Raw genomic sequence first — 12,173 nt, 5'->3', positions numbered from 1 at the left:
GATAATTAGATTACTTAGAGTAATCTTCTGATCCAAAGGGTGTTCGTTAAACGTGTAAGGAACAAAGAGATCTGATGGAAGTTGTTGTTGAATGAAAGCCAATAGCAATGGATCACAAGAGGAAGAGAGAAACACAGAGAACTCCCAGCACCCTCGACAATCTGCAATGTTACCTGGGTAGTCAGATCCCTAATGAGCATGCTGATTAACTTTAGTTTTATCAAATGAACGCACTCTCAGGAGGAGAAAAGGAAAAGGAAGAACTGACAGAGCATTCTCCATAGGTTGGATTTGATTTATGAACATATGCACTGTGTGTCAGAGTAATATAATTCCCCTTGAGGGGTGTCTACGGGGGTTTGAAGACCACTGAGATTGCGCATTATGCTGTTCATTCTATACATTTCCATTAAAGCTTAGCTCATGACAGATTAGTGGATATTACTGCATGCCTAACTTCACGTAATAATACAAGGTGCATTGCTTTCATTTTGATTTAATGATTTAAATGCTCATAAAGTTTGGCTGTGGCTGACAGAAGGAGATCTCCATGTCCAAACCTGCCAGGAATGTCATATTGTATCCCACAATAAATAAATACAAAATGGAATTATATTTTGCTTAAATATTTAATGATATTTTAAGAATGTTTGCATAGTGACATTATTTTTTATGAAAATTAAGCACCCCCAATTCTCATTACCTCAACATAAATACTTTTTATGTATTTATAATAAATACAAAAGTATGGGTAACACTTTATAATAACTGCACACTATTAATCATTAATTAAGCATTAGTAAACAGTTAATTCATCATTTATAAAGCATTAATAAACATTAATAAGCAGTATATAAATACAGCTATAAATGCTTTATTCTTGATTTATAAGCGTATCTATAATGTGTTTAATAATTGTATTGTCATACTTTATTAATGATCAATTTATCATTTCTAAATGAAGTATAGCATTATTTACAAAGCAGTTATTTAGGAGTTGCCAGCTGATTCATAAGATCCCTTAGAAAGTGTAAGTAAATGTAGTAAATTCAGGTAGTTATAAAGCATTTAGTAGTGGTCAGTTCACTATTTTTGTGAGCTCATCTAAAGTGAGGACTATTTATGCCTTGTAAAGCATGTATAAAGGATATTTAAAGACTCCGTTTTCTTCTAAACAGAAAAAGGAAACAAACACACACAGTGATATAGAACATATAAATATTAACAGCCTTTAAATCTCCCTTGTAAATGCTTTACAAGGCATAACTAGTCCTCACTTTAGATTAGCTCACAAAAATTGTTAACTAACAACTACTAAATGTTTTATAACTACCTGAATTAACCCTGAATTACAGTAGAAATACATGTTACTAAAGCATTTATTAACACACTAAGTAACTATTACTATATGTCTGAATAATAAGATATATGAATGTACATTTAAATAGTTTATTAATCATTTACTTACAATTTCTAAGTGATCTTATGAACCACTGACAACTCTTAAATAACTGGTGTGTAAATAATGCAATACTTCATTTAGAAATGATAAATTGATCATTAATAAAGTATGAAAATACAATTATTAAACACATTATAGATATGCTTTTAAATCAAGTATAAAGCATTTATAGCTGTATTTATAAATTGCTTAATTAATGTTTATTAATGCTTTATAAATGAAGAATTAACTGTTTACTAATGCTTAACTAATGATTAATAGCGTGCAGTTATTATAAAGTGTTACCAAAGTATGTATATGTCTGTATTTATATTATTATAAGTAAAAGAATCAGTATAATACAGTTAAAAATAGCATAATGTCTAAAGTAAAAATAAATAAATATGAATTTCATGGATGAATTGCTTAATTGTCAGAAAAATATTTGGGTAAAGTGTGACCAAAGCATGTTTTTGTGAGATTCACCCTATTATACACTCACCTAAAGGATTATTAGAAACACCTGTTCAATTTCTCATTAATGCAATTATCTAATCAACCAATCACATGGCAGTTGCTTCAATGCATTTAAGGGTGTGGTCCTGGTCAAGACAATCTCCTGAACTCCAAACTGAATGTCAGAATGGGAAAGAAAGGTAATTTAAGCAATTTTGAGCGTGGCATGGTTGTTGGTGCCAGACGGGCCGGTCTGAGTATTTCACAATCTGCTCAGTTACTGGGATTTTCACGCACAACCATTTCTAGGGTTTACAAAGAATGGTGTGAAAAGGGAAAAACATCCAGTATGCGGCAGTCCTGTGGGCGAAAATGCCTTGTTGATGCTAGAGGTCAGAGGAGAATGGGCCGACTGATTCAAGCTGATAGAAGAGCAACTTTGACTGAAATAACCACTCGTTACAACCGAGGTATGCAGCAAAGCATTTGTGAAGCGACAACATGCACAACCTTGAGGCGGATGGGCTACAACAGCAGAAGACCCCACCGGGTACCACTCATCTCCACTACAATTAGGAAAAAGAGGCTACAATTTGCACGAGCTCACCAAAATTGGACAGTTGAAGACTGGAAAAGTGTTGCCTGGTCTGATGAGTCTCGATATCTGTTGAGACATTCAGATGGTAGAGTCAGAATTTGGCGTAAACAGAATGAGAACATGGATCCATCATGCCTTGTTACCACTGTGCAGGCTGGTGGTGGTGGTGTAATGGTGTGGGGGATGTTTTCTTGGCACACTTTAGGCCCCTTAGTGCCAATTGGGCATCGTTTAAATGCCACGGCCTACCTGAGCATTGTTTCTGACCATGTCCATCCCTTTATGACCACCATGTACCCATCCTCTGATAGCTACTTCCAGCAGGATAATGCACCATGTCACAAAGCTCGAATCATTTCAAATTGGTTTCTTGAACATCACAATGAGTTCACTGTACTAAAATGGCCCCCACAGTCACCAGATCTCAACTTTGTGCCCTGGATGTGCATCCCACTAATCTCCATCAACTGCAAGATGCTATCCTATCAATATGGGCCAACATTTCTAAAGAATGCTTTCAGCACCTTGTTGAATCAATGGCACGTAGAATTAAGGCAGTTCTGAAGGCGAAAGGGGGTCAAACACAGTATTAGTATGGTGTTCCTAATAATCCTTTAGGTGAGTGTAGCTCACACGCTCATTATAAACAAAACTTCAATTCAGTTTTTAAGACCTCAAACGGCATGTGCCACAGAGATTTGTTCCTTATTTCAGAGAAATAGTCATTGGCCTTTGGGTTCAAAAAGAAAGAGTTGCAGCATGCACCATGATCTGAATTAGTTCAGACCCTGCTGGGGATTACAGAGTCTAAAATGTTTTTGTGATTGGATCCAAAGCATGTGACAGCATGATATTTGTAGTGGAAATGCTTTCTGCTCTGAATGCATCCTCGACCGCAGTGAAGCACCACGTACTAGCCGCCCACTTACGCAGAACCTGATTTCATCAAGTATCCTACAACAAGTGCCTGGTTCAACATCTTTGTTGATCCCGGAACAACATTCCAATCAACCAATCAAATCTGAGGGACACGTTTACAGTTTATGGCAAGTTTAGGCTTACAACCAGGGTTAGATGCTTCTACATCAGTGTTATTCACATAACACATGATTATTTGGGGATGTGGGAAAGTGTACCGAAACAAGCGATTCAAACTTCCCTGCATTGTACAAAAACACACGGAATATGATCAAAATCGGGGCTTCATTTGAAAAGCATTACAGTTTTTCTCAGTCGCTTTGGTGCATTTCTCACATCACTATTTACATTTGCACAACAGTTAGTTCAACCTCTACAACATTTAGTCATTTGTGCACATCATAGTAGCAGTTTCTCATTCCTTCCAACAAACTGCAAATGCTTTTGGACGTGCATCAATTGCTTTCATACAACTCTCTGCTGTTTTATAACATTATCATTTGCTTATGTCATGTCAGTCAAAATTAACTATACTTGTGAATGCTGAATAGTCATTCCATATAAAACTAATAGTCCTCATTTCATTGCTTGAGTCGTTACATACAAAAATGTTGCACTAGTTGTCAAAATCTGTCAAGCAAATTTTACACTTTTTTTAAAATCTTTTTTTTTCCTGAAAATGTCTCCTAAATTGAACACTTTCTCTCAGGTGAATCTCAGCTTTCACTGATGAGGAACGTCTGGATGTGCATGAATGATTACAGTACTATGTATGTTGTATGTTCAGTTCCAATATGTACTGCAATATTGTGTACAGTTGTGCACGGCTCTACCCAAAGGGAGTTTATGTTTGTTGTAAATAAGGGTGTATTTTTTCTTTTGCACAATGCTGTGAACAAATTAGAATTGCAAAGAGCATATGCAGTAAAAATGTGAAACATACATATGCAGTGTCTTGTACTCAGTTACCTCACTAAATACAGTAATGTGTAACTTTACTGTATTTTTCAAATGGCTGTGCAAATAGTATGTAGTGCTGTCTTGAGCATGTTCAGGTAGTGTCACCAAGATCTGACTTTTTTGCATTGGAAAACATTTACAGAGTAAACTGTCATAATGAAAACATGACAAAGCCATTTGATTATCTTGTTCATAAACAATGGTGTCAGGACTTTTCATCTTGATGACACTGACACTTTCATTGACATGAATACTTGCTTTTGAGGAATGAGCTATCCATTTTGAGCAAGTGACACGCTTTTGCAGGTTATCAAGTAGGTTTTGCAGTTTGTACTAATTGTTTTGAGAACTGCATTAACTGTTGTGCAAATGTAAATAGTGATGTGAGAAATGCACCAAAGCGACTGAGAAAAACTGTAATACCAAGTGGAAACAGCAATGTATCTCTGAAAATAACATATCACGTGGCCATACAACCAGTCAAATTCAGACAGTTGTCTTTGACCTTGTGCTATTTTCGAGTGTCCCTGCATTTAAGATGTATGTATGTACAGGTAGGCTATATATAGATATAATGCAAAAAAGGGGCTGATAAAATGCTCATTACAGTTTTCTCTGAAAGCAAGAGTCTCATGGTGCATTCAAGTCATGTCACAAAGATTGTGTTTACGAGTTGAACACACATGAACACCACTAAGTTGTAATTACGAGTGGGAAACTGGATTTTCTTTGAGCTCTGTTGACAGTAATTTTTCATAAATTACTTAGAGCTAAAAAGCCTCGCTGTATTTTGTGTAGTTAATTAAGAGAACGCACCTGACGTCGTAATTTGAACTTTCCAACTCATAAATACGACCTTCCCGGGAGGACTTGAACACACCATCAACTAACCAGTGGGTACAATTAAACATTATTTCGGTTTAGGTTGAGGAACACAGAGGCTAAAATAGCATTTCAAATAATATATTGTCAGGTGTTAAAAGCTGAGAGATCCACCTTAATGTCTGGGCTGTCTACGGCTGAATAGCATGTTAGTATGCATGTGATCAGGAGCTTTTGCAGGGAGGTGATGCTAGTCTCCAAAACAGCTCTTTTGTCAAAGGGTGATGTATATGGACAGTAGGAAATGAAAAGCACTTTATTAGGGGAATTATCCTGCTGACCTTATAGTGCAATGAGAGGGATTACAGACGGCAAAGGGAGTAATCATGAACCCCTCTATCACCAGGGAAATAATTCACTCGCTCTCTCTCCCAACCCAAAGAAGTATAAAGCTCCTTATTTCCACCGTCTTAATTGCTCCTCACAAATATAGTCACCTAATGCCGGGTATTAAAGAGTAAAACCATAATACCAACACACCAGTCAGCCGATAGGTGAAGGTGTACTACTTATCCACCCCAACAAGTGGAGGGAATATGTGACCTGGCAATAAACCCATTTATAAAAGGGCCTAGCTGAGCCCCCAGAGCATTACGAGACACAGGGCTTGGGAAAAGGAAACAGGCTCTGCTGTGTATACGCCGTTGAGGAGGGTAAGCCAATGAAATGCTGGCGTCTTCAAACAGGGAGCTGGGAAGAGTCAAAGGTTAATAAAAGGGCATCTGGATGGGAAGATGAAGACATGGCAGCCAGAGGGATTAACTAGCTCACATATCAAAGAGCTTCCCAAGCAAAGGGGCTCAACGCACGGATCAGCCACGAAAATCTCTGCCTCCTTCACCGCTACTTGAGGTGAAAGGCCTCCGTCTCTCTCTCTCTCTCTCTCTCTCTCTGAATGTTTAAGCATGGGTCTAAGTCAGTGATTCTCTCTTTTTTTTCCCTCTTTTTTTTGTCACACTGCCTTTTTGAAACTAGAAAAACTTATTGGGTCCTCAACCACAATTTGACCCGTCTGTCGATATTGTTGCAAAAAAAAAAAAAAAGTTATACTTATTTATATTTATTCGTTAAGAAGACGTTTTTGTTCAAAGTGATTAGCAAATGAGATAGATAGATAGATAGATAGATAGATAGATAGATAGATAGATAGATAGATAGATAGATAGATAGATAGATAGATAGATAGATAGATAGATAGATAGATAGATAGATGAGGGATAGGAGGATAGTGAAGGACTGTCAAGCTCCAAAAAGCACATACAAGTATCATCAAAATAGTTCATATGACTTATATGCTAAAGACCTCTGAAGCATTTTTTAATAGTTGACACGTATTATGGCTGCGAATGATTCGTGTAGAAAAGGTGTGCTTTTACTTCTCTAAGTGATCAGATTTTGGTTTTGATTTTACCTAGCAACTACCAACAATACCCTAGCAACCACATGGCAACACTTTGCCAACTTTGGCATAGATATAGCCTATATGCCTCATTGGTGTCTGTTTCTATGGGCTCCTATGCATACACCTCCCACCATATTGAAACAGTGAAATCCAGTCTATGACCACTCATGATCAAATTAACTGTGCATCATTTCTGCGATGTACATTAGCAGATGATTTTCACAGCATTTAGTTTATCATTAATGTGATAATTCATACAATTGAGTTATACATACAAACACAAACCAGCACATTTTCACATCTGAAAGATTGAGTTTATAGCCACAGGCTGCACAATGCTGTGACATTTTCGATGAAAATTCATAGATTTGTTAGTGTGAGTGATGAACACATGTCTAAGTGTCGGGAGCAGTTGAATGTGGCATCTATACATATGTTGGCAACCACCCAAAACATGCAGCTTTGAATCGTGGTGACATGTTATGCAGGAGTGTACATTTTTTATTTGAATCTAGATGAGATTGTAATCCTTTAACACAGCACAAATTACTGGTGTCATTAAAATATTACCAGGAATATTCATTTTGATCAGACTTAAGATTTCAGATAGCAACAACCCAGAACACTGCATTTAGTTGCTGATCTCTAGTAAAATATTCATACCATCTACAAAGCTCAGAACATTTATGATAATTCTGAATGTGTGTTTATTCTGTAAGGGAGGAATAAGGTGGAGAACTAGAGACAGAAAGACTCTTTCAAGGTGCATCTCACACGTCAGACGTCTCTCCCTCCTACTGAGACAAATTCAGGAATATTTCATAACCTTGACACGTTTTTCATCATGTTTTTTCCGACACTGCATCAATTATTCACGCTGACGACAAAAAGAGAAACAAACCGTGGCCCTGCAGGTCACTCAGGCGAAGCATTTCAAGCTCTTGCTACTCATCCAGTCAAACATTACATTATGTTCTTCTGCAGATCACTGGCACCAGGAAGTCCTCGGCGTCGCATTTACCGAAACATGCTTTTGATAGCACCCACAGGAGAAATAGATTTTGATCATAATGCTGCGCCTCATCTCTCAAATGCAGATATTCACACATTATTACAAGCTGCGCATTTGAGAGAGACGTGTAATCTGGAAACAAAATAAGGATTTGCTTCCCCCTCCCCTTTTTTTTGAATGATTGTTTCCCCTGCTTTCACTCCCTATATCAGTCAAGCAAATGCAATAACACTGTGTTGTGCAGTGGGTCTTGGTTAGGCGAGACTGAGCTCATAACATTTCATTTATCAGATGTTGGGAAACACACAATGTACTGCATATTGGTGTATAGCATGCGACAAAAGCGTAATAAAGTAATAAAGAAAAATGACCATTAGAGCTTCGAATTAGCTGGCCACAGTGACCAATATGACCATGGATCATTTAGTGTGGCCCTGTTGTGAATGGTAATTTGAGACCGCCATGGCTAGTGCCCACTAGTGCTTTGCAAATGAACAAACATTCCCAGCGTATTTGTCATTGGTGTCTCATTAAAACAGTTGTTTCATGCGTTCGCTTCAAAGACTCCAGTGCTCTGTTTCTCAATGCATTGTGCATTCTGTAATACAATGAGCGGCTCGACAAGTGCCTGCCGTGCATAAATGACAGATCTAAAAAGATGCTCTGAAGCATGCATTCTCCCGTAACACTGCATTCTTCAAGCACTTCAAACAGCTATCACATCTGACACAAGAAACTGCAATGGCTTTTACATATAGTGTTTGTTTCTTGCTCATTTCTAAAATCTACGAAGTACCTACGGAGACAGCATTTTAATGCATCATAGATGATACCACATTGAAGCTGCTTTAAAAGTTAAGCAACTTTAAAACCTTTTCACGAGTTTGTGTGTCCATATAATCTTAGCGTACATGTTAGTGCAAACCATGCAGATTTGGCTTGCTGTCTGATAGAGGGGCTCTGAGAGGATTTTCTACTGGAGCTCCGATTGCCCACCTTTTACATAGGCAAAATACATAAAGGAGGAGAAGGGGAGAGCGGGGATCCTGAAATGGGAAACAACAGGAAGCAGTAAGAGGCTTCACATAAATCACCTTATGAGTGCAGTTTTCTGTTTTGACGCATGTCTTATATAGGAACAGGAAATTCGGACGAAACATGCTCAAACTTAAAGAAACAAAATGGATATGAATAATTTTAGACAAATTGTAGCATCACATTTATCATTCACTTTAGATTGCAATCCAAACATGGCCTGCAACAAGTTCAGTGAACAATATCCTAGATGGCAGACAGGGCGAGATTATTAAAGGTGCAGTAAGCAATTTCTGAGAAACGCTGTTGAAAGTGAATCAGACCGAGCATCAAAACACACTTGTAGCCAATCAGCAGTAGGGGGCGTGTCCACTCATGAAGAGGGAGGAGAGAGAGTGAGCGAGAGGGAGATTTGAAGCAAGACTGTAGAAAGAAAGATGGCTGAGAGAAAAGGTCAGAGGAATATCACTGGAAAAAAGTATGATCAGGCAAAAGCATTAATATTAGAAAAGCTTTCCGGCGCTGGAGAGACCTAAGTGGGAAGGCCTGAAAAGAGACACAGAGGTTGCATTGCTTCTGCTCCATATGTGAGTAATTTTGCTTTTTTCTATGTTTCACAGAACCGAGATATGCTGTTGTTGTAATGTTACAGTAGCTATAGTAACAACAGGACAGTTTTGAGTGTCATTGCTTGTCTGAAGCTGCTGTGCTGCTGGTGACTAACAGAGAAATCTTGCTTGTATATACTCTTGTGAACTGTATGTTAATTTTTTGTTCTTCCTTGTTGTTCATTCGTCATCTTTGCTTTATTTTTTGCGAAGCGTTATTTCGCTTTGCTTCAGCTATGATAAAGAGACATCCACTCTTGCATTGCTTTGCTTTGCTTACATGCTTTTCTGCTTTCCTGTAGCTCAAACAGTAGAGCGTTGGTGCTTGCAACGCCAAGGTCATGGGTTCAATTCCCAGGGAAAGCAAGAACTGATAAGAATATAAAATGTGTACCATGAAATGCAATGTAAGTCACTTTGGATAAAAGTGTCTGCCAAATGCGTAAATATAAATGTGTTTGGTGTTTGTTTGGGTTGATTTCAAATATCCAGTGTTTCTCAAAAATCGCTTACAGCACCTTTAATAAACGTATTAATTACAATTACTAGTAATTCAATACTAGATAAAATACTGATAAAACGTCTTTCATTAAAACAGAAAACAAAGTTGCCTTAATTTTTTAAGTACAATCAACTTGGATGTTTATGTAATTTCAACTTAAATTACAGTAACCTGACTTAGAAAATGAGTTGAATATTGTATAAGATTGAAAATTGCTTAACTAAAGCAATGCAAAAAACATGTTGTCATAACTTATTGATTAGAGAATCATGATTTTAGCTAAACAAGTTGCTAGGTCTAGGCAGCATTTACACTCACTGGCCACTTTATTAGGTACACCTTGCTAGTACCGGGTTGGACCCCCTTTTGCCTTCAAAACTGCTTTAATTCTTCATGGCAGACATTCCACCCAGATTTTGGTCCATTGGCAAGAGTTGCTAGTGTATTAGTGCTTGAGACTGATGCTCATGTTGGTAGCTTAGCAACTCTACTAGAATCAGATGCATTTACAGCATCCAAATCCGTCACTTATGTGTTTCCATGAGGGTTAGGATGCTTACAGGCAGAAGGCAGGGAGTCTGCAGTCAGGGCATCCTCAGCAGTGTTGCTATTTATGCCAAAGACACTGCATTAAGGGGGTGGATTGGGCAGGTCTGTTGGAAGGGCTCATTAGAGATTCAACCTTCAGCATTACAGATTCTTTAAAACGTTTACTTGCAGTGGGAGGATTTTTGCTCACTTGACCTTATCACATTCAAACGCACTAACACTCTAGATTAGGGCAACAGTGTTCAAAAAAGGTACAATGAATAATCCAATACAACAGCAAGATTTACATAAGATGCAGAAAGAAGAACAATTAGAGAAGGCAGAAAAACTATGATATACGGCCGAGAACAAACCAAAGCATGAAGGGTAATGATGCCCTAGTTTAATGATGAGAAAGCAGCTATAGACAAAAGCATATAATACATGTATGCTAGCTGCAGGTGAAATGAGCACATGAAACTAGTCTGTCTTATTAACTGTTGAAATTCATCCAATTTGCATACCAATGCACTTGAAGGGCTGACAACGATTGTGCATTCTTAGTAACAGGTGTTACTAAAACAGATGTTATGTGCACATGGTTATTGCTCACTTGTCACGGTTTAAAAAGTGTGATTATACAACATGTTTGTGTACTAACGAGACAGGGCATTATACGGTCTTTTGCTCATAGTATATATTTTTTTAAAATCTCTTCTAAGTGATGTTTTTCAACCCGATCTCACGGCAATTCGTACGAATTGTCTAAACCCCAGTGATAGGTTTAGGGGCAGGGTCAGGGGTAGGTCATTCGTACGAACTCATACGAATTGGGCAACTCGTAAAATATTAATGATTTAGCAAAAATCTTACAAATTCGTACAAGAATTCGTATGAATATAGCCACCATGTAAAATTCGTACGAATTGCCGTGAGATCGGGTTGAAAAACATCACTTAGAAGAGAATTTAAAAAACAAAAATACTATGAGAAATAACCCTAAGTATGAGCAATAACAACGGCACAATAATACGCCGGACATCAGCATTGTATAGTTGAAGAAAACAATCAGAATTCAGTGCATGAAATACGCTATAGTTCCCCATAATGTGCCAGACTGCAATCCCTGAAGAGAAGCATTTCTTACAGAATCTGTGCGATAATGGAAAACAGTTTTCTGATTACCATAATTCTCTGTTTCTCATCATGTGGGTTTAACCCTTACATAAGAATTATTAATAAACACAATTCTTCGAAGACACTTACAAAACAAGAAGTCTGAAGTGGAGACTTCAAAGCGTGATGTATTTTAATCATGTCGTGATGCTAGCTTGGATGTCGCCTCCGGCTCAGGCAACCTCCCCAAACGCTCCTCTCCATTGTCTCTGCTTCACTGAGTCATGTGATGGGCGAGGTCCCTCCATGGTCCCACAAGTCTCTGTTGCTCTCTCAGAGATGACAGTCCAGAGAAGCACTTTTATGATGATTTATTTGAGCCAGTCACTGCTCAGTAATGGAAATTCATTTGCTGGAGTTCCTGATGCTCTGCAGGGGAAGAATGGAGGCTGCAGTGCTCATCTATAGGCTCGGATAGTAGGAGACCGCAGAGCGTTTGAAAACTGTTGAAACAATGCCTGGGGTTCAGGCAATAAGCTTGGGGTCAACTGAGGTGGTCATTTGTGACCTGAATATGAGTTCTGCAAAGAGCCTTTCCTCATATTTTGTGACTTTATCAGTAATACATTTGAGAGCATAATCGGAACATACATTGTAAAAAGAAAACAAAAGAAAACAAAGTTGCCTTAATTTTTTAAGTACAATCAACTTGGAT

Source organism: Rutilus rutilus (genome assembly GCF_951802725.1).
Source record: "Rutilus rutilus genome assembly, chromosome: 12".
Classification (NCBI taxonomy): domain Eukaryota; kingdom Metazoa; phylum Chordata; class Actinopteri; order Cypriniformes; family Leuciscidae; genus Rutilus; species Rutilus rutilus.
This window is presented reverse-complemented; position numbering follows the sequence as displayed.